Source organism: Corvus cornix, chromosome 10 (assembly GCF_000738735.6).
Source record: "Corvus cornix cornix isolate S_Up_H32 chromosome 10, ASM73873v5, whole genome shotgun sequence".
Lineage (NCBI taxonomy): Eukaryota > Metazoa > Chordata > Aves > Passeriformes > Corvidae > Corvus > Corvus cornix.
This window is the reverse complement of record NC_046340.1, coordinates 7,678,973-7,700,423: the sequence shown is the minus strand read 5'-3', so window position 1 is coordinate 7,700,423 and position 21,451 is coordinate 7,678,973. Positions and strand designations below refer to the sequence as shown.

Genomic DNA, 21,451 nt, shown 5'->3' with positions numbered 1-21,451 from the left:
GTCTGGCCCTTGCTCCCATCTCCTGACGGCCAGGAGCAGTCACATCCTGGGAAGTGTTTGGCACCCAAGCAATTCAGTGGCAAAATGACACTCAAAAAGCAGTGGCTGCAAGCAGAATCTGAGGAAAGCAGAGTGATTAATTACTTTGGAAGGACACCCCAAGCCATAATGTCATCCAAGCCATAATTTCATCCTCCTGGCCATAACCAGGCAGAGAGGTGGGAGCAGCAGCATGAGCAGCAAGGATACAAACAGCACGGGCATCCTAATCTGAACCAGCCCCCCAGAAACAGTCTGGGGCTTCTGGATGGCCTCTCACTTGTCCTCTTGGAGCAGCAAGTTCCCTGCTTTCCTGCTCACCCTGCTCTCATCATTTACATCATTCTAGCAGAGCATTGAGATGGTCTGAGGGCACCAGTAAAGACAGAGGACTGATCACTCTGAAATTTGGCTGTGTGGGTGGTCAAACTCCTGGGTTTGGGGACCTTTGCTTTTTGTTGTGTTTTGGAGGATTTTACAGGTTATTCTCAGCTGCCTCTCAGACAGGGCCATGATGAAACCCAACATCTTGCAGAGACATAAAATGGAAAACAGGCAACTCATCAGAAAAGTAGCAGCTGTTTTACACCATCACTAAACAAAATCATCATACACTAAAAACTAGATTTAGCAGTTTCAAAGAGCTACTAACACAAAATTAGCTGGAGACAACAGCGTGGTTTTGTAACTGACAGTGCTTCACTCCAACGCCCTAATTCATGCAAAAACAACTTAGGAAACATTAAATGGCTGGTGCTTTTGGAAAGGGGAAGAGCATCCACTTTCAGTGGCTGCTTAGGAAAAACATACAGATTTATTACATCATCTTTTTTCCTTTTACAAATTTTAAATAAGAATTGTGTCAAAACTGCCACCTCTTAAATAACAACGATGCTATAGTCCTCCTGACAGAGGGAGATACCAGCTTTTATTGGCAAGTCATTTGTATTTATGGCAGGCTGAAAGCCAGTAAAGAGGTTGTGCAGAACTTTAACAGTGAATGAGATGGAATAAGAAGGCCTTGAGCACTTTGGATCATCAAATACTTCAATAACTGGATATGGCTGTTCATACAACCATAAATTCATACACATAGAGAGGATATAAAGACACAATTGGCACATGAATGGACTTTTTTTGCCTTCTGGAAGCTCATATGTGTGTGTGTGATCTGTGCTAGATACAGGTGCAACAAAAGCTTTCCTTCAGCCCAGCTGTGTTTCCCATTGAGGATAAAAATTTCCCTGTGTCGTAGAAATATCCTGCCCATAACCAGCACATTTTATGAGAGCCAGAAATCTGCCTGGCAAGAGCTGATCACTCTCTGCTACCAAAGGATATGTGTCTTGGCTGGAGGTCTGTCATCTTTTAACAGTGAAGGGGTGAGTCCTGATTGCTTGGGACTAGATTTAATTTGTCCATACAATTACTAAGATAAGAACTTGGTGTATTTTCCCATGAAGTAGCTGCCCTACTCTCGCTGAGGTCCTTCTATATCTCCCATATTGTCAAGTCCCTTCATCTGTGTGATCTGACCCTGCCTGTCTTAGGGGATTCTCCCATCAAGTCCCATCAAAATCCTGCCTGAGGGAAGAATTCAGGGCTGGATATAGAGTGAAAAAGGAATAAAGTTTTAGCCGAGGTCTGGCTATTTGTTCTGTGCAGACAAGTTGTGGCCCTGAAGAAGTCTTTTGTTTCCTAAAAAATTGTGAGGGTGGGAGTATAAAAAATGCCCTGTACTTCAAGGGTATTTTTATTTAGATCCTACTCTTCAAAAGACTGTGTATAGCAGTAAGAGTCTAGTTGCAATCTAAAGTTTGAAAAGTTGCAGACTCTTGCAGACAGTCTGATGGATCTAAATTTTTCAGCTAAACAACATCTATGCTCTTGACCTGAGACCTAGATTTCACATTTCAGGAATTAAATGAGCATCATTTTCTAAAAGACATTAGACCAAGGCTGGGCTATCCAAAGGATGGCTTCACGATTTAGATGAAGATGTTGTCATGTCAAGGAGACTTAAAACCTGACATATCTTTTTTCTGTTGAAAAGCCAGACCCAGTTTGTTATACCACATTGTAGCTTCTTATGTGCAGGAGACAATGGAAAAGTGGAGGTTGTTCTGGACTTAACGCTTCTTACAGGATTGTCTGCAGTAACAGGGCATAGAGCTCAGTGCCCCAGACAATATGGCCTTGCCTTATATTACTCTGTTCCAAATTTATCCAAACACTGTGCCAAAAATGTGCCAAAATATAAAGGGAATATTTGTGACCTCTGCCAAACTGTGAATCTTCTGTGTCTGAGATACCTCATGCTTTGATTAGACTGAAGGAGCTGAGCCTGAAGAAAGGGGAGTGGGATAGGAAAGGAAAGCTATTCCTTACATGATGCTGCAGAGTTCAGGTGTGCGTCTGAGTGCTCATCCTCCATCCACGCAGAAATCCTGTTTTTCTCAGGAAGGTGTTCAACCTGCTTTTAAAAAAAACCCAAAAATAAAAAAAGATTAAAACAAAAGTAAATTGTGATGTGGACAAGCAAAGGAGATGTTTCTCCCTTGAAATTGCTGTATTCAACCTCAAGGAATTGGACCCCTCACTTTTCCTTGGCTGCAAACAGAAAAACTCAGCTTGTGGCTCACAGGTATGTCCCAAAATGTGATCTTCTGGGATCTGGGCAGCCCCTACAGCCACCCAGATATGCCACTGCTGCAGCCCTGGGGAGGTGGAGAGAGAGTCTCCTGGCAAGCAAGGCACAGAGCCAGAGGAGAGATTGACTGATCTTGTTTCAGATCAGATGGATGGCTCTAAGTGACCTGTAAAGACACTCCCTGAGCCCTGAGCCACAGCATTAAGAGCCAAGACACCACTAGCACGTCTGAAGTAGTTATTAGTGACTGAAGTAGCACTTGTCAACTGTGACTTCAGTTTCAAGTAGTAGTTTAACAGCATCAACTAGGAGAAAGGTTATATCTCAGTGCATGCGGTGTGCTTCTGACACTTAAAGGAAATAATTGGTAGACTTAGAGCAGGGGCAGATGCCAGTGGTAGAACAGGGGAGGAGGTTGGGTACTCGAAACAAAACTTCAACAATATCGTGTGATACAAGAGCCAGGGATCCATCCTAAGCCCTGGCATATAAAGTATGAGGAAGCTGTAACCCAACCTGTGGAAGGACCTCTCTTCTCCCCACGTGAGCTGGGTTGCTGTGATTTCTAAAGACTCATCTACAGCTGCAGTTTGTAGCCCTGTCCTAACAAGAGGAAAAAAAAATGTTGCCCCTTGAAGTTGTTGGCCAGCCTTTTGGAAAGGACATGTAATGCAATCTCCAGCTGATTTTTGGCTTCAGGACAGACCAAGAGAGAAAACGTGTGTGTGTGTATTCCTGGATACTGTGGAGAAGGCAGGAAATCGTCTGGAATGAAATGCAGAGTCTCATTTTACCTGTACTTGGGCTGTGTGATGCTCAAATAGAGGAATTAGCATGCAAATCCAGCAGTCCCCTAGCTGTCACCACCTTCCAATTAGCTGCATTTGATTTTGGTGGGCGCTGAAGGATTGTGTCAGCAGGTGAGGTGGGATGTCTGAAGGGTGCTCTGGCTGCCACGGGCAGGAGAGTGCTGTGTGTGTGCATGTTTTTCCCCTGTGCTGATAGCTGGAATGATGCTGGCCTGCCAAAATAAAAGCACTGCTGTCACTCACTGGCCAGAGGAACTGATTCTGGTCTTGGTGACCCTACATTTCTGCAAATATTAATGTAATAACTACAGAATCATAGAATATCCTTAGTGGGAAGGGATCCAGAAGGATCGTCCAAGTCCAACTCCTATTTGATCCACCAGTTATCAAGGTCAAAGCATGGGTGTCTCAAACATAGTTTGGAACAGTGTTTCTGATTCTTGTACCATTCTGCTCCCCTACTGCCATCTCATAACCATTTTCTAATTTATATTATTGATTACCGGCATTGCACGAGGCATCTCACAGTCCTCCTCGCTGAGGTTAGGGAGCTGCTGTGCTTGGTGCTGTAAAAATATAAAATAGTGCTCTTATCCCAGGAAATGTTGAAACAAAACCAGGGGAGGAGGAACTGGCAAAAGGAGAACATAGCAGGAGAACATGCACCAGCATAAAATGCAGCTGCATCCAGGGAAGAGAAGAGCTTTGCAGATTTACTTCTCGCTGTCATAGGGAAACAGTGTGTCTGTTCTAGCCAGCTTGCCTGGGAGGGTGGAAAGGATTCTGGCTCCTTGGATGCCCCTCTGACCTTCTCCTGACTGTGACCAGCAGTGTTTCATCAGACCAAGCTAAAGAGTGAGGCAGAAGAGTGTCTTCAAAGTAAAGAATAGCTTGCACTTGTTGAAACAGAAGAACTCTCATGGAGAAATATCTTCCTTTACAAGAAGGAAGCCAAAACAGCAACACATTGGTCACACTGATAAGCTGGAGAAATTACATTTACAGAGTAATTTGGAAAAATGTACATGTGATTCAATTTGTCCAGAAAAATAAAGAATGTTTCCACAGATAAAATCCAAGTAATTCTAAACCTCTGTAAGAGTTTCAGTTGTGTGGAGCACCAGAAAATTCAGCATCTTTTCTGTTTCTTGAAACTAAAACTCAGAAAGATATAGATATTCTTTAGGTAATAAATTAGAGGGAGGTGAGCCAGTTGAAAAAATTCCTTATGTTTGAAGCCTTAGTAACAAATATGAGCTCCAGGTCATGATAGAAAAAAAAAAGAGAGATGCAAAGGGGCAAGATGTTGTGAGGAAGAAGCTGGAAATTCATGGTCAGCTTAAGATGACAGCTCACCGTAAGTGAGTAAAAGTCAAAGGCACTGCATGAAATGTCAGTTTTGGACAAGAAGAAACAAGTCCAGAGTAGACTTTTTGATGTGATGCTTGAGCTTGGATATGCAGATAAGTTTGCCAAGAGAAAGGTATGGGATCAGAATGGAAGAGAATAAGGATTTATATTTGTGAAGCTAACATGAAATTGGAGGGTGGGGAGATGATGAAGAGCCTGCAGTCCACCAGAGCAGCATCGATAAAAGACTGAGACCTGGGTGCTCAGAAGAACAGATTTCAAAAAGTAAGCAATAATGCCAAAAATTGCTAATGGTCAAGAGGCTGCGGCTGGCAAATTGCTGTCAAGTTTTGCCTGAGAAATACAGAAAGGGTTTGTTGAGAGCAATTTCAGTGGGATGTACATAGAAGGTGGAGAAATCACTTTGAATAATCCTAGATAGGAAAGGGGGCAGGGTTTCCAGAGAGGCAAACAGACGCAGAGAGAAATGCTTTCAAATGGAATAGAGCATTGTATTAATGAGAGCTGGAGAACACAGAAGAGTGAAAGGTTCAGTAGCATGAGAAATGGAATGAGAGCAGAAACTAAAGATCAAGAGATGAAATTAAACTTCTGGGTTATAAGGGTAAGAAAAGAAGAAAAATGTTTGTGACTGATGGCAAAGGGAGAAAGAAGCAAAAAACAACCTGATTCATCTTTCTCTTTAGAAAAATAAGTGAGAGCCAGAACACTACTGTAAACAAAGAGGAAAAGGGGAAAGTTGAGGCAGAAGTAAAAAATGCCTTTGGAAGAAAATATGAGAGATGAGGACCAGGGTATGGAAGAGAAGAAAAGAGAGGGCATCACCAGGAGAGAGGAGGCAGATAACTCAGATGTGGAGGAGAAAGTGGAGTGGACCTGATAACTGTATCAGTGGAGGGCCAGGATGGGACAAACCTGAGGAAAGGCAGAACAATAGATTCCAGATCCAGCTTGACCTGCAAAAAGATCATTGAATTTCTTCTAAAAGCAAGGAACAATGGGAGAGGGCTTTAAGTTACTGTTAATAACAACATAGTATTTAATTGTAACAAGAACACCGATGCTACTCTGAGCTATACACATCTGTTTCTGTTGGATTGGATTATCTTAAAAGAGAACATGCTAAAAAAGCTTAAAAGAGCCCCCCTGCCACCTTTGGCACCTACCCCAAATCAGGCCTGCACATCCACCCCGTGTCTCACTGAGACTGAGAGCTTCTGTCCTTGAAATGTTAAACTCATTATCTGGTAGGTGTGGACAGTCTTGTGTATCACAGAGCCAGGAAGAAATTCGACATCAGCATGTCACAGGGAGGGGGGAAAAAACCCAACTCCTGAGAAATGTTGAGAGCACATATATTTTTGGCAGAGGATACCAGCCAGACATGTCAGCTGATAGCATCCATAGAGCTGGAAGACGGAAAATGAACTGCAGTACAACAAACAGAGATTTCACAACTGAAAGCAGCACACTGACATTTATATTAGCTCCATTTGACATGACCTGATGAGCTGGGCTTGGCTGGAGCAGAGGCTGTCACAACAGCCACCATCCACCCATTCCGGTCCAGTCTTCCAGCCCCCCTGCCCTGCACCTTCCTCACTCTCCGGGAAAAAAAGGACATCAAACCCATCCTGGTGCTCCTTGCTGTGGAAAGGTTGGCTCCTGGGCCAAATGCTCAGCGAATGGGTGGAGGCAGTGCTTTTACCTTGTTCTGATTGAGACCTTGTGGCAGACTATGGCCACCAATGCAAGTCAGGAGGGCTTGACAAGCTCCATCTAGAAAAGAAACGTGGTGGGGTCAGCAGAGGTTCCCCTCCTCCAGGCTACTCTGCACTGACCAGAGTGACTCCTTTGACCTTGGTGGAGTTACCTTGATTTACCTGAAGGAAATAGCAGAGCCCAGCCCGATAAATTCCGTCTGGTTTATGGCTTTGCGTATGAGAGAAAGGGAAGTTCGGACCTGCAGTCCCCAGGGCTACTTTGGGGGCTGACTGTCAAGGTGTGTTTTTTATTGTGTGTACTGCTTGTCTGATGATAGGAACTAAATTGAGAAGAGGCTCATTTCTCACAGGCCACTGAGCAACCAGAATGTGCTAACTGTCATACGTAGGAAGCACTCAGGTGTCGGGATTGTCAAGAGAGAAAGTGCAGTGCTTTTTATTAACTGCAAGAGCAATCAGCTCTGTCTGGGTCTGCTCAGTCTTGTGGAAACACATAGTTCACACTGGGCAATGCTCAGAGGCTTAACACAGGTATCAACACGGTGCCTCCAGTAATAACTTCACATCAGAGCTGTTGCATTACAGAATGTTGCATAGTCACAACTGTACTTGTGGTGCTTGGTAGTCTGATCCCTTGAAGGCATTTGCTAAGCCTGAATAGGCTGAAAATTGCACAACTCAATTGCATATTTAAAATGGATTTTGTCTTGCCCTCTAAGGTCTTGCACAGTGCATGCAAAGGCTGCGTGCACCCCTCTGCCTGGCGTGGTGCCCTGCTCAGAGGCTGCCTGTGCTGCTTCATCCTCAGGTCTGAGCAAATGCAGCTGCTTCCAAGGCTTTGGAACAGAGAATACAGCTAGGCAGAGTGGGGCATGGCAGAGGGACTCTGAAAAGAAAGAGGATGATGAATGTTCAAGGTCAGATCTGAAGAGGCTTTGAGCAACCTGGTCTAGTTGGAGAAGTCCCTCTGCTCACTGTCTGTCTGCTCATGGACTAGATGACCTTAAGTGTCCCTTCCAACCCAAAGTATTCCATGATTCTGTGAAGATGATTTCAAGACACTCGTAGTCTTTTTTTCCTCAAAGTAAGTTCAGGTCCACTCAGTCCTTCCCTGGAGGATGTGAAAATATCCTCAGATTTCAAGGGGAATTCAATCTGATCTTGATTTGAATTTGGTTAACTTGATTTGAATTAAAATTGGGTTAGATTCAAACACAATTAAAAAACAAAAAAATCAAATTACGCTTTTGAGAAGTGTTTCTAACAGCAGCATCAGTGCCATTTAATGGTGGCAGAAGTGTCAGATGTGGTCCGGGTTTCATTTGCATCCCGACACTGTGTCACTGCTGGACTCTGTGAAAGGAGCTCAGGCACTTTCTCTTCACAGCTGGGACGTCTCCAAACATGACCCAAAGCCACAAACACAACCAGATCCCTGCAGCATGCATAGGAAAGAGGTCAAATATCCCTCACATCCCTAATTTGCTTCCACACTGCCTAGAGCTTATCAGAAACAGTATAAAAGGTTCAATCTCTGACAAGGAGTCCCTACATCCATAAGAGCTGCTACATCTCAGGAAGCACCAGAAGTGGGGAAAATCTCTAACCTGTTGCCTCAGCTGGGAGTTGTCTGCCTGAAGTGATGGGTCTATTATATTTCCCTAGCATAAAATCAGCTCACAATTAAATATATATGTGTGGGCAAAGTTCCAATCTGTTTACTTCCCCACTCTACCCAGGGAGAGCCCTGAGAACAGCATTGAAACAAGGGGCCAGCTGGGCCAACAGAAATGTTCACGTCTGGCTGCAGTGCAGCACTTAGCTGCAAACACAGAAAACAGCCCACTACATCAGAGAGAGAAAAATGAAATACACGAGGCACACTGCCACTGCAGTGCTTGAGCAGCTCCCTTTTCACATGGTCGGGGGTGCTCAGCGTCCCTCCCTGCTCCCCCAGTGTGCAGTGCTGCCTTGTGGTGCTCAGGGAGATGCCTGGCCCCAGAGCCATGCATGCAATCCCCTGGGTTATGGGGTGGGCTGCATGTTGTGAGGACAAGCAAAGTGACACATCCTGTCACCAGAGCAGGGTCGGTCAGCTGTACAGCAGTCTGTGCCCTTAGCAGGTGCTTCAATGTCAAAGGTATTAAAGCTGGTTATTTTCAGCACTGTGCCAAGTGCTGTGCAGGCTTGTTCCTCCCCTACCCCCATTCTAATTAAATTTATAGGGAGCAGCTATGAGCTGGGCTAAGAGTGGAGCTGTCAAGTTAGGAGGGAAGTACCAGCACTGCAAAACCCTCCAGCTGGAAAGACAGAGTTTCTGATGGTTGCTGTATTTTCTGGAAATTATCTCTCCAGTCTCATCTCTCATGTATTTCCCCATATATCCCATCTCTCTGTCTCTCACATACCCAGGTGCATGCACACACGCAGAGGCACGTGCCCACTCTCTGAGTTATGTGCTACAGTGCCTGGATTTGGTGGATTACCCCTGTCTTTACAGGAATATATACAATATAGCTGACGCCTCTATCCTTCTGCCAGCTACATCAGCGTAAGGCAGGCTGTTCCAGCAGTGAAAATGCCTCATTTAACCCTAGATACAGGCAATTCTGATTTTCAGTGGAGCTGGTAACAACAGGTTTGCAGCTCTCAACTCGTGGTCTTGTGACCGTGTGGTGCAAAGTTGTCCCAGAGTTTGCGCCTCATCCACCACCATAAGACTTGTTAGAAGAGTGCTATGGGCATGTCCTGGAAAAACTGGGACAATCTTGGTCGCTGTTCCAAGATTGATTTCTCCAGCAAGGCAAAAAACGGAGGTCTTCACATGGTTTACAGTGAACATTTCCTACAACTTTCAGCTTTACATAAGACCATCCCTGCAGAGACCATCAGCTCTCTGATTCTGCCTGAGTAGTGCCTCCAGAGACAACAGCACCTTAGGGGATGGGGCAGCCCCAGGACCTAAAGGATGCTCTTTTTCTCCTCTTCAATTGTTCTTTGGGGGTTCCCCTGACCTAGACTGGGAGAGGTGATAAGATTGCAGCCAGCAGCAAAATGGCAGCGTGCCAAAAAAATATATTTTCTACAGCCCTTCCGAGGGTCATGGTACTTCAAACTACAGTGTGTTCTTACCTGCACACACGTGGAGTGCATTGGCTGGTCTGTGTGGCACAGCAGAATGTTCATCCAGTTCACTTCCCTTTGGCCACATAGAAGAACAACAATTCCAATAAAGCTATCTCATCCAGAGGTTGCTCACAAAATCACCAGGGAAGGCGGCTTGGTGGAGGGTTTCAATGTGTTGTTGTACACATTGCAGTTGGCTTTGAAGCAACTTAAACATCAGAGGATGATGTGATTCTGATTTCTACATCTCCTGGATGAGATGTTGCATTGCAAAGCCCAAATCTGATCCCCAGAGATTTTCAGAAGAAAAACTCCCTCAACAATTCTACCAGCACTGCAATTCCTAAGACAGTTTTCCAAAACTGAAAAAAATCAGACAAAGATGAGGTGAATGATATATAAGGGACTGAAGGATAAAAAATTCTTTTTGGTAGAGCAGGGAACCTGAAAGAGGTGCTGAGTGTCCACAAAGAATGGGAGGGAAGACAGAGTTCTTTCAAAGTCAGGCATTAGGTTTTCCCTGTTACTATTTGCTGGTTTGTCAAGGAAAAAAAGAACAAGCTAAAGTAAACAATCCAAAACTTCATGGCTGATAATGTTAGAAAATCTTTCTTTAGGTGCTGGTCATGGGTGACACAGAGAATCAGGTGCATGTGATGCCTTGGTACCATCTTTAAGTAAAATCTAAAGAGTGGGGATTGGGTGCAATTTAGGTCTCCTCATGAATGACTTAAGTTTTAAGATGTTTTGAGATATAACCTGAAAAACTTGTCATCCCTTTCTGTCCCACAGAGGATAACTAACGCTGTAAAATGCAGCAGGGATGTGCACCCCTTTCTGATGTCAGGCCCATTTTAAGGTCAAGCATTGAAATTCTCTGCTGGTGTCAGCTGAGCTTTTGTATCTCTTCCTAGAATTTTACTCACCAAGGACTCTTAAGACCATGCACATTCATTAGTTTAAAAGAAGATGTAATTACCCATCCATGTTCCATTTCCTCCTAACCTTGCTCATGTAAGTAGGTGGCAATGAGTGCATTTGCTAGCTGGTGATTGCCAAATTAGTTGATTGATAAACCTTCATGAGCATAACTTTTAGGGAAAAAAAGTGAAGTATTAACTTTAATGAGTTGATCTTTTACTTCAACATGATGTAATTTTTATTAACTTAACTTGAGCCAATTTATTAGGGTGGGAAGGGAGAAAGGGAGAGAGCTTGTATTCCTTTGAACTCATACCGCAACAGAGGCAAACAAATGGGAAAATTTCTTAATGTACTTATATTTTAAAATCCACATTAATTATAAATCCACTTATTCTTTGTAAAGGCAGGGTCTGCAGCCTGGTTGGGGGAGGGAATGGGGGTCATGTATAAATTGTCTCCCAAGGACCCCACTGAAATTTCCATAGCATTCGCCATATGACACTGATGTGTGAAAATTGACATGAAGATTTGAAAATTGGGACCGAGGGAGACCAAGCATAAAATAACTTCAATTTTGCGCTCTCTCTGTCTCTCAGAGGAATAGTGCAGTGGACTGACCAACACAACACAAACAAGTGAAGGGGAGAGAAAAAAATATTCAGGGAGAAGGATAGTAGTTATTAAAGAGAAAACACACTCCTCACTCACAGAGAGAAAGGATGATCAATGGACTTAGTCACAGAGAAATTCAAGCAGAAAATTGCTGCTGTTTTTTATCTGAGAGGCAGAAAGTTTAACCAAACCAGAATTCTCTCAACTCACACCCAAGGCAAACAGTGAAGAAAACCACTTTGTTTTGAAACAGCGGGAAAACTGTGTAAGTGTAAATTTTTGTTTGTGATTTTACAAATGTTATGATGCCAAATAAACTGTAAGGTAGAGTCCTCTCCTCCAGAAAAGAGCTACGTTTTATTCTCTATCTATCCTTTCCTTCTTTTTGTGATCTGAATGTGGGTTTTCAGAACTAAGTTTTGGTATTTTGGAGCCTCCTGCTAACACTTGTCTACGCCAAACCCAGCTTTAGGACCTGTTCCTTATGCCTCCCAATAAATTAATCATTTTGCAAAGGCAGAAGGTACCAAAACATCACTGGCCTATGGAAATAAAAGTTCCTCCCATGAATTATAACTGCTGTTCAGGAAATAGGTACCCATAATTTTCTTAGCACTGACTAGGTATTCAATAGCTCACATCTTTGGGTTATTGGTCAAAAGGTTAACAGGTTAGAAATTCACTTTGGACTCTCAGCAGGACCATCCAGCTCTGCTGTGTTGCACTGCAGACAGATACCTTCCCTATCTGCAAGACCATGGGGTTTTTGCAAAACTAGGTTTGTCATTAACTTAGTCTTAAAATTCCACATCTGATCTGCTCTGCTTTATAGAGACACTCAACACTCACCATCATCACGAGCATTGGAGGAGAGTCCTGTTGCTACTGCTGCTATTTCTCTTTTGGGTCACAAGTTGTTTGCTGGTCCCTGTTATCCCAAAGACACCTGCAAGACAATGGAAATGCAATTCTGTATATTTCTGCATCGTATATGGATAGAGATAGAGATGAGACAGGCATGTAGACCATGGTTTTAGCTTTAAAACTACCCATTCTCTAGTTGCAGCAAGTCCTGAGGTCATTCTCAGGCTGAGAGGATGCACTGTGCAGTCCTGAACACTCAGCCGTCTCCCCTCAGCCTATTTTTCTCAGGATTACTGACTTTATTTTATTTAGCTTTGTGGCACATAAGGTTCCTTGTGCTTGCTGATATGATGATCTACAAGAGCGGTGTTCACATGCTATGGATCTCATTTATTACGAAGTGAAGTATATAATAATGAAAAATAGCTACAGCTATTCCTTCCCTCTCCAGGGTATCTCAGCACCCTTATGGATGACCGCACACACAGTCAGCTCCATAGAAACAAATGGAGGGGAAATGGCAGCGCACAGCTCCAAGCTGGAGGACTGAGTGCCTTTGGTCTGGAGCACGCTTGATCCATAGCTCCTGTTGAAGGCACATTACAGACGGTGCTGAAAAAAATATTTTTTTTGCAACAGCGTGCCTAGATGTGGAGCAGATTGGCCTTGTAGGAACTGGGGAGCGGGCAGAGAGGAGAATTCTCTATTACAGCAGCCTGTAGGAAGCATTTGTCAATAAACACCTTGAGGATTTTCTATAGAGTCCAAAGCAAAATGCCCCACGATTCACGGTCCAACACAAGAGCTGCCCATCATTGACTCTTAATGCTCTGCTGAGCATGAAAACAACAGCACGGAAACAATATGAAAAGGCCTTGCAGGTAATTTCACAGGGTAACAAGAAATGCCAGGCTTATTGTAATTACTGGCACTGGCGACAACGGAGTTAGTTTAATTTAAATGCTGGGACCTTTAGGGCAGCTTCTGTGCTTCACACACTGCCTGGATTTTATAAATTTTGTGCTTTGACTCATCTGATGTACTTACATAAAATTAGATAATTTGAGTTGCACTCAAAGTGTGCTTTTGAACTTCTTTCCTCAACTAGGAAAGCTAGGATGTTACATTTACATTAAAAAAAAAAAAGAAATTGGAAACTTACTTGATGATCACCTGATTCCAGCATCTGAGGCTTTAAAGAAAATAATGAGAAGACTACAAGAATTCACAATACTAGAACAATAACAAGGATGATGATATTAATAAGGGTTTATTATCATGTAAACAGAAAATAGAATGCAAGGCAGTATCTAATCTACAGCATCTAATGATTTCATTACTTTCTTTTACAGCCTGTTGCAATACACTGGCCATAAGGCAGTATTGCCTTGAACTGTAGTTCTGTAATGTGTCTGTCTTTTATTTAAGTACTTACATCTCTTTGTACTGTGCCTGAATATGGCAAGGTTGATGCCATCTCCCTTTTAATGGACTCATATCATTAAGTTACTTCCAATTTACAAAACTGTGTGGTCAGAATATGGCTCAGTACTTCTATTAGCACTTTTAAATCACTCGGGAAATCATTCTAACAATTATTTCTTCACTCTAATAATAAAACTAATAATGTGTATGTTTCCTAGGTTTTTCTTCAAATATGCTTTAAAGGGCTTGAATTTCTGAACTTTAGAACTCTCAGTTTGTATGACGTCTTTGGTAAAAGCCCACTCATTCCAATACAAAGGTGATTTAAAAAAGATTTTCTGTACTTATTTATGTATAATCACAGTGCAGATTGCATCAAATGCTTTAGAATGTGCGTATAAAACACTCCTGGCTGGTTTCACGCACTTGGGAGATAGTCATCTCCCTGTGAAGTTCAAGATGAAATATTCAAATAAGAAGAAAATAAAAAGGATAACACCCACCTTAAAAAGGTCTTCAGAAACCTGCTGGGCAGAGTTTGAGGAGGAAAGATAGGAATGATACACTGCCATTTTTGAGAAGCGATGGAAGAATCACCTCAATTACTACCATGGAGAAACGTTTTCAAGGTAACTTTTAACTCCAGAGCAATAGTAGCAAATACTTTTCAAGCTGTCCCGAAGATTTTAACTAGAAAAGCAATATTCACAGAAGCAAAAAAGACAGTTATAGGCCATTGGGTGCAGTGTAATTGGCACTCAGCCCCAGCCACAGAGGTTGGAAGCTCTCTCTGAGTTTGACACAGGGCATATATTGAACTTGGAGGCAGTTTAGTGAAAGCTCATTTTCTTGGACTATATAGTTCTGTCAAAATGCAAGTGCTTCACAAATGGCTTCAGAAATCAAGATGGAAGAATAAAGTTCCCACAATTATGAAATGTCCACTTTTAACAGTTCGAAAGTAGAGTTTGAGGTTTGTGTCTAGTTTTTATATATGTGCATTTAAAATAGTTTAATATCTATATATGTAAAACCCCCACAGTTTTAGATATACCGATACATAGTTTGATATATATGTTTATATTTTTAGATATATATATATATATAGATATATGTGTGTGTGTGTGTGTGTGTGTGTGTGTGTGTGCAAATATGTGTATGTATTTATAAATATCTTTTCCTTTTTTGGAATTTTTGGAATTAGAACTTTCCCTTATTGGAATATTTCACTTATTGTAAAATTATTTTAAAAGCTGAAAAGCAAAATAAAACACTGTTTGTAAAAAGGATAATCTAAAAGTTCAAATATTTCAGAAGGGAAAGGAGATTAACCTCAAATTATTTTTGTAAGTGCTGATCTGCAATGGATTAATCAGACTTTTCTAATTGGAAGTAGAAAGTGAAGGAAGAAACTATCTGGCTAATCTTAAGGTAGATGCCATGAGTAAAATCAACTAAGTGTAGAGAAGAAACAGCCCTTCTTGTAGGCATCACATTTTTTTTTACAGACAAGGCTTCTTAAGGACATTCTTGATATCTTAATACCTCAATCTTGTTCAGTGTCATTTCTGAATGAGACCATTGTTGAGGCAACAGTGAGTTGCATAGCTCCATCAACCTTCTTTAATTTGCTTGGAGATTATGGGAAAACCTCTATAAATCAGTTTTATGACCTCATGAAAAACTTACAGTTGTATGGCATCACTTGCATGAATTATGAGATAGCCACAAAAAGGACCAAAGATGTCAAGGACACCAAAGTGAAGCTTTATGTACCCTGGGACATGGCAGCACATGTCACAAATCTACACTTGGTAGAAATACCAAAGGCAGACATGGAAGCTAAAATTCTCTGTTTCCTAAGCATGAAACAGGACTTGGAAAGGCTGGGAAAGAATTGTTAAAATAATCTTGATGAGAGTCATTAGTCTGAAGATGTAACAATTTAATTCTTCATTAGCATTAAAAAAAAAAACCAACCCAACAGAATGCGCACAGAAAAATATACTTAATGAGAAAAGAATGCAGGTCAAATACTCTTTTTCCTATTCAAATAAAAAGTTTACATAATGTCTTTTGTTAGAGACTTTATACAGTCTGAATATGCTGCAGCTGTGGCCACATATTCAGTATGTTCACAAAACAGACCTCCAGTTGCTCTTTCCTGGAGTTCCTTCCGCTTTAATATTATATCTCAATGTTTTTCTCATATTTGTCAAAACCTAATCCAATCGTCCCTGAACTTTATGTTGCTTCGTGGTACTGTAAACCTAAAGCAAAGCATGAACTTTGCAAATTGAGTTGAAAGCCATAGAGACGAGCACCTGGAGGTCAGTTTTTTTGTAATGTTAGAAGCAGAGATAGCCATATATACCCTGACTATCAGTTAGGTGCTTCCATCAACACTAAAACCCTTCATAACATCAAACTGATTTTGGCACTGCTTCTTTTTGGAGGAAAGCTAGAAGAAAGATTCTGACCGTGCTAAAGAACCCATGCCAACTTTTTGAGGGGACACAACAATATTTGACTTCACATTTTAATTTTCTATCATCTAATAAAGAATTATTAAAAAAAAAAATTAACCCAAGTAAAATATTCTGGTTTTGTCAAAACATTTCTTTCTTTTATTGACACCAAATAAATCTTATGATGTTCCCTGGCATGAGTACTGGCTGTTTCCATTGTCACTCCATCCAGAAGGGAGCCAGGCTCCCAAATCTCAACCTCCCTGTGTTAAATGAAATGTTTATCCTCCACCAAATACTGATCAGCCTAAACATAATCCTGGTGCGATTTGCCAGGATAGAGGAGGCAGAAGGTCCTGAGCTCAGCCAGAGTTAGCCCTGGCCAGGCTGATGCCTCTCACCTTCCCTATGTCCCTGCAGCCTTGTGCTCAGGGAGGGGATGCAAACGTAGCTCTGTAGCACCTCTGGAGGGAGGATATTGCTGATGCTGTGTTGGCTGTGCTACACCAGTGTCCTGCAGCCACTAAAGGTGGGTCTGACAATATCTGCTCCCTCGCTCTTTAATTCCCACCTTCTCTCCTTCCTGTCCTCATTCAGATTTCCCTGGGACTGCTCTTATACCTTAGAGCCAAGCAGACTTTTAGTCCAGGAGAGAAGCAGCCACTGAAAACAAGATATCTGGGCCCAGTGTTGTAAACTAAATTATCCCATTTTCTATTTTAACAGGGCTTGGTGTCTCTCTGGAACAGAGAGCTGAGATGGAGAGATAGACTTTGCCTTCCTCCCTGCTCTGCTCAGCTTGATGTTCCTACTAATTCTCTCACTCAGGCCCTGCTGTTTGAGTCTCTTCTCTCTTTTTTCCCCTCTGCCATTATTCCAGGTGGTTACTCATCCCATTTGACTCCCCCCAGAGTGTCACCAGGCTGCTGCCAAAAGCTCTTCTCTTTTCTCTCCTGTTGTGTTCACTCTTTCTCTTTTTTTAACTTTTAATCTTAGCCCTCTGTGAGGTGTGCTGAACAGTCATGATGAAGCATTGAGGATGTTAGAAAGTAAACTACTGGAAGAGGTCAGCAAGAGCAGAAACCAATAAAGCAAAAGAAGGAAGTTTGATATGTACGAACAAAGCAATTGGTAATGATGTGAAATAGCTGGGTCAAACAAGGGCTGTGCATGAAAAAAAGATTCACCTCCAAACACCTGAAAAGTTTACCTAACCTGCTTCTCCTTGACAGGAGCCAGTCTGTTGCTGTGAACCACTGCTAACAGCTTTATAACCTGCTTTATTTGCACATCTCAACACCCACATGAGTGTCTGGCCATCAGCAGCAGGGTGGATTCCTTTCTTTAAAAGAAACTCATGAAATCCTATAAGCCTCCTGTTTCCTTTTCTCTTCTATTCATTGCTGCTTATTACCTGAAAGGTGTGATTTCAGACTAAGCTTCCAATATCCTCTCTTAGCACCAGTAAAGCCATTGAATTCAAAGGGGTGGCCTCTGATGTATGGGATTGTTCAGTGTAAAGGTGGCTTTGTCGAGCTCCTACTTAGCCAGAGAGCAATCAGATACTGCAGCTTCTACTAGAGAGGGCAAAATTCCCAATTTGCCAAGCAGGGGAGCTTTGCTTACAAGTGGAAGATGCTTTTTTTAGATGGATTTCATGTCTGAATTCCCCAAATTGACCCAGGAAATGGTGGGGAAAAAACAAACAAACAAACAAACAAAGAGAGAGAGAGAGAAAGGAAAAAGAGAAGAATCAGCTATCAGTTCAGATTAACCCATTTTCATGCTTGGGAAAACCAAGGTTTTTTAAAATAGATAGTGAAAACCAATGGCAATAGGGGCCATTTTGGGCACAGCATATTAAGGACTGTCTCCTCTCCTTTCCTCCCTTCTGAGGGGGTGGCAGTGCAAGAGGGCATTTATTTTTCCTCCTTGGACACTTGCAAGCCAAGACCTTTTCTGGCATTTCTCTTGGTACACCTCAGGGGAAATATTTTCATGAAATTTCCTCAGAAAGTAAAGAACTCCCTGTTGGTCCCTGCTGTCCCTGTGTTGCTGCTGACCCCCTCTGAGGAAGTGTTCTGGCATTTCCACAATGGCTGAGGTACACTGACCTGAAGGGAATAAAATTCCTGGAGCCTTGCTCAGATGGCAAATTGGACAGGACTTTTCCCTTCTCTGGGAAGGCAGCCAGCCTTCCAGCTGCAGCCTGGGCCACCTCAGAGCAGACCTGGAGGGCACTTTCCAAGACCTCAATGAGAGCAGCCTTTATTAAAAGGAGAATTACAATATTAATAGGAAAATTATTTTGCTGCTAATGACAAAGAACTCAGTTTCTTCATACTTGGACACAGTTATATTCCCAACTATGCCAATCTCAATATTATCTCAGATGGATGCTTGTTCCCAGGAGACCCTTAGGGGAGTGACCTTATGTCCCTCTACCTTTGATAAACCACTGCCTGCATGCATATAAGTCAATTAACACCATCATCTTATGCTAATTTTGAATTTAGATGGCATGCTGGAGATAAACAGGGGTGTTTATGGCTGTCTAGAAGGAGACTACAATAACAGTCTTCCTTCTTCCCCAATACACACACACAAATACACCCACACCCAGTGCACATGCACATCGGGGTCCAGCAAACCCCCGACTTCAAGGAGCCTTCATTTAGCTTCTTGTGCTCTCTCTGTTTTCTAGGGCAATTTGGACAAACAGAGCAGCCAAAATAACACCGTGCAACACTTAAACATCCCTTGTCAGCCATTTGCTTTCTGGTTTGCTGCTGTGTCATTCCCATTCCTGCCTTTGTTGTTGTTCTGGTATTGCTTTGTTTAATTTAGGGTACTCTGAGGGTTGTGATGTTACCAGACTGGGAAGAAAAAGAGATTTAGAAGTGGAAAAAATTTACTCTATTCATGAATAGAGCTTCCTTTTTATCATAGCCTGACTATCCACAAGAAATAGCACATCCCAGCCTCCCCCCACCCCACCACAGAGCAGGACTTACTGGTGTAAATGATCAAGAGCCATGCTGAAGCACTGGGTCCAGACAACAGCAGCTGGGAACACATCCAGGAGGCAGACGGAGCCTCAAGACACAGGGGATGATCAAAGGAGCGCCAACAGCGTTTGTGATCAGACCAAATGAAAATTTCTGTCTTCACCTCCTCCCTGGCAGTCAGGTGAATGGCTCATAGGTGGTGGCCAAGGCACAGCAAGCAGACACAGAGGAGCTTTATGGCCCTCCAAGCTCATCAGCAAAAGCTCCTTGTGCTTCCTTCTGGAGGAAGGACTTCTTGCCCAGGCTCTGTCTGGGTCTGGACAATGAGTGGAGTATGAGGGTGCTATTTGTAGAGCAAAACACATCAGTATCTGACATGTTTTAGTGCAAGACATGCAGAACTGGATGATGAGAATCTATTCTCTGCCATTGACATATCTCCATGATAAACATATTCATGAACTAGGGGTAATTTTTATCTCTGATCAAAGCTGTAAGCAGGCACAACTCTTTCCCAGTTGACAGCTCTGGGCAAGGAATGGATATGGCAGAATTGTCTAAAATACAAGTCAAGTTAATTTCCTTGGATCCTGCAATTCTCATCAACATGGGCATTTTCTGACGATGTGATTTACTTACGAGCAGTGCCCAGCCTTCTATGCCAAGGCAAAGAAAAACAGAGGACATATGCTGAAAAATTTGTAACATGGTCCCCTAATCAAGTGCTGGCTCCATCCTGTATCCTGTTATAAATTGTAATCTACATTGTGTCTACTGTACACATGTCATTATTCTTTCCTCCACTCTGCCTGATTGCATTTAAATACTTTTTTTAAGTCATTATTGGTTCTCCTATTATTTATATGTAGCTTGGCTTGGTGGCTATCCTCTTTTCTTTCTAGCAGAGGGACCCAAGGTTACTTTTACTCTTTGTATCTGAGGAACCAATTAATTTCCAGCATCCCCCAATGCCATCCCAATAAATAGAGGCTGCTGTAGCCATATTTCCTTCCACAGGGAGACCAGGCTGTTGAGCCAGTTCTGAATCCAGTCTTAGCTCTGCTCCATGATATTCAGAGGATGGTCTCAGCTGAAACCCTTACCGCTCGCCTGATTACTGTGTGTGCTGCTTTCCTTGCAGCTTTTCTGTTACACTAAGAGTACTTGTGTATCACTTTCACTCCCAACCCAAAGGGACCCCATTTCTGAGCAGTATTACAATGACAATATCCATGGTTGGAGAAGGAAAGCTGAGGGGTGTTTTTATTTTTATTGGGTTTGTAGTTATTTCTAATATTTTTGCCATAGACTGTTATTTTTTTCCTTTTTGTAGACTCCTTGCTTCCTCCTTATAAATCCACAAAATACCCTTAAAATTATTCATCTTTCATTTAAAACTGCTGGGGGTCCCTGTGCGGTCTGGAGTGAGGAATTAAAACACTGCAGCAGCTTTCATGGGAACAGGTGTCCTAAAAAGAGAGACAGGCACAGGCACACCCTGGGCACAACCCCTCTATAAATAACAGAACCCCAGCCCTCTTAAATATCCTCAGTAAATCTCCCTAGGAGTTTTAGGGAGACATCATATTCATTTAAGACTGGGCAGCCAAGCAGCTTCCTTGCTGCTTGGGGGCAGAGGAGCAGCGGCAGTGTCAGGCACACACAGACAGGTGGTTGTTTAGGGTGGCAAACTGATGGAGAAACAGCATTTATGGTGGTGTCTGCCCTTCTACCTCTCTGTGCTCTGTGCCTTGCCCTATTTTTGCTAAACTGTCACCTTTCAGTGTGGGGGAAGGTGAGGCTGTGCAGGTGGTTGCGCTCCCCAGGACAGGCAGAGTGATGTGACTGGAAGCTGGCCGAGTCCCGGCGCTGCTTTACGCCATCCCAGCTGGTGGCACTACATCATCCCTGCAGGGCCAGGCAGGTGCCTTGACGCTGGCAAAGGGGGAGGGCAGGGATCAAGCACGAGTCAAGGTCAGCAACACGAGCAGCGATGCAAGGGGAAAATGCATCACAGGCAGTGGGGTGCTGGCCCCATGCTGAGCCTGGGAGCAGCTCAGAGAGGATGCTGTGAATGTGGGACTACCCAGCTACAGACACAAAACTGGGCTTTTCTCTCCTTGAGAAACAGGGAGAAAAAGAGTCTTCCTTCAGGCAGCAAAGCACTGTTCGGATCAGACTTTTCAAGGGAAGTGTGCTGAACTGGAAGGCAAAGAGGTCTGACATGGGCAAAAAACATAAAATGAAGGATAAAGTGCGAAATCTTGCTGGCCAATGGCAAGAAACCCCTCTGTTTGTGAATCTAATAGGCGTGTGACACACACATGGTGGTAGTACTTGAGCCTTCCCATCTGGCACTACTGATTAATCAAGTGCCTCTAAACCGAGGAAACCTCCGAAAATACCCATCGACAAGAGATGAGAGTGTGAG

At 42.9% G+C, this 21,451-nt stretch overlaps 1 long non-coding RNA gene across 1 annotated transcript in view; it reads right to left on the bottom strand.

Annotated features, from left to right (window-relative positions):
- Positions 1-14,221, bottom strand: part of LOC104683919 — a 30,847-nt gene extending 16,626 nt beyond the window's left edge. Inside the window, exons 1-4 of the long non-coding RNA XR_002043541.3 lie at positions 14,048-14,221; positions 12,105-12,201; positions 9,726-10,081; positions 2,428-2,515 (exon numbers count right to left, since the gene is read on the bottom strand). This is a non-coding gene — a long non-coding RNA (uncharacterized LOC104683919). The remainder of the gene's footprint in view (positions 1-2,427; positions 2,516-9,725; positions 10,082-12,104; positions 12,202-14,047) is intronic.
- Positions 14,222-21,451: the final 7,230 nt, after the last annotated feature.